We start from the raw sequence: 2,189 nt of genomic DNA, 5'->3' as shown, positions 1-2,189 counted from the left end.
TAATATATTATTACCAAGTAGAGCTTGTCTTAAGAATGAAAGCTTAGTTCAAGGTCTTCTTGAAACCAATCAGTGTAACTCACACATAAAAGAAAAACAGAGAAAACTATGATAGTTATATTCAATATATGCAGAAAAAGCATTTGACAAAATAGAACATCCATTCATAATTAGAAACCTTTGCAAAGGAAGAATAGAATAGAAACAAAATGCTTTACTTTCATACAGGGTGTCTATAAAAAACTTACAGATAACATTATGCACTTTTTTTGTTATTTAGTTTTTATTTCATAGTTACAGACTTAACTCTGCAATCCAGCTAGGCATAGAAAGGGAATAAGGAAAAGACAGAACTCAAAGGGAACTGCAGTGAGAGTACAAAGATTATAGGATACTGAAGCATATGGGGTGGAGGGGTGCTCTCCTGAGCTACAGAAGGATTGGTCTGTTGGTTAAGATAAAACACAAGTCAAACTTATTAGAGTTGTCCACAGTCAGCAATGGTGATCTTCTCTCTGGTCTTGCCATTCCTGGACCCAGAGCGCTACATGGCCTCCACAATATTCATGCCTTCTTTCACCTTGCCAAAGACCACATGTGTGCCATCCAACCACTCAATCTTGGCAGTGCAGATGAAAAACTGGGAACCGTTTGTGTTCGGTCCAGCATTTACTGTGGACAAGATGCCAGGACCTGTATGCTTCAGGATGAAGTTCTCATCATCAAATTTCTCCCCATAGATGGACTTGCCATCAATGCCATAATGACGTGTGAAGTCACCACCCTGACACATAAACTCTGAAATAATTCGGTGAAAGCAGGAACCCTTATAACCAAATCCTTTCTCTACAGTGTTCAGAGCATGAAAGTTTTCTGTTGTTTTTGGAAATTTGCCTGCAAACAGCTTGAAGGAGATGAGGCCTAAGGACTGGCTGTTGATGGCGATGTCAAAGAACACAGTGGAATTGACCATAGTGGGTAGTACTGGACTCCTGGCGGTGGTGGTGTCTGCAAAACCACCATTATACTTATTGATGAAATATTGAATGCAAACTGGGCACAGTGGCTAATACTTGTAAACTCAACACTTTGGGAGGCCAACACAGGAGGATCGCTTAAGGCCAGGGATTCAAGACCAGCCTGAGTAACATGCAGAGACTCCCATCTCTCCAAAAAAATACAAAAATTAGCCAAGTGTGGTGACATATGCCTGTAGTTCAAGCTACTCAGGAGGCTGAGGCAGGAGGATCACTTGAGCCTAGGTGATATATGATTGTGCCTAGGAGTTTGATGTTATGGTGATATATGATTGTGCCACTGTGCTCCAGCCTGGGCAACAGAGCAAGATCCTGTCTTAAGAAATAATAATTAAAAGAAATATTAAATTCTTTCACTGTAAGTCTTGAAAGAAGGCAAGAAAGTTTGCTTTTATTACTTATTGTTTAACACTGCACTGGAGACACTAGCCAATACCATAAGGCAAGAAAAAGAAATAAAATGCATGTGATTGCAAAGGGAGAAATGAAACTGTCTTTACTTGGAGACAACATGATTTGTTACATAAAAAACCTTGTTTACAAAATTTTACATTTGGAAATCTGCTTGTCATTTTCTTACAAATTTATACATCAAACTATAATCTAACAATTATAATCCCAGGTATTTATACAAAAGAAATAAAAATACATGTCCACAAAAAGACTTGCACAAGAAATTTATGACAGTGTTATACAGAAAATCTAAAAAATGAGAATCAACACCAATGTCCAGCAACAGGAAAATGGAGAAACAAATTGTGCTATATGAAATACTAATCAGTAATAAAAAGGAATGAACTACCATTAACTGCAACAACACAAATGAATAAAAAAAGCATTATGTTTAATGACAGAAAGCAGATATAAAGAGTACATACTCTATGATTCCATTTGTATAAAGCTCTAGAACAGACTCTGGATGGAGTAAAGTGGCATGGGAATGAACCACAAAGGACCAGGAGAGCCTGAGATTATGGAAATATTTGGCATGGTGGTTAAATGGGTGTATACAACTGTCAAAACTAAATGGAACATATGGAATCTGTACATTTTGTTTCATTTAAATTTTAACCTTGAACTCCTGGGCTCAAGTGATCCTCTTGAGTAGCTGGGATTATAAGTGCAAGCCACGATGCCCAGCCCTGATTATCT

General features: G+C 37.7%; 1 pseudogene; it reads right to left on the bottom strand.

Moving 5' to 3' along the window:
* Positions 1-544: 544 nt before the first annotated feature.
* On the bottom strand, positions 545-973 carry LOC105485480 (peptidyl-prolyl cis-trans isomerase A pseudogene; annotated as a pseudogene).
* Between the last annotated feature and the right edge of the window lie 1,216 nt (positions 974-2,189).

Source organism: Macaca nemestrina, chromosome 1, assembly GCF_043159975.1.
Source record: "Macaca nemestrina isolate mMacNem1 chromosome 1, mMacNem.hap1, whole genome shotgun sequence".
NCBI lineage: Eukaryota > Metazoa > Chordata > Mammalia > Primates > Cercopithecidae > Macaca > Macaca nemestrina.
Note: the sequence above shows the minus strand (reverse complement) of the source record. Positions and strands in the feature narration are given on the sequence as shown.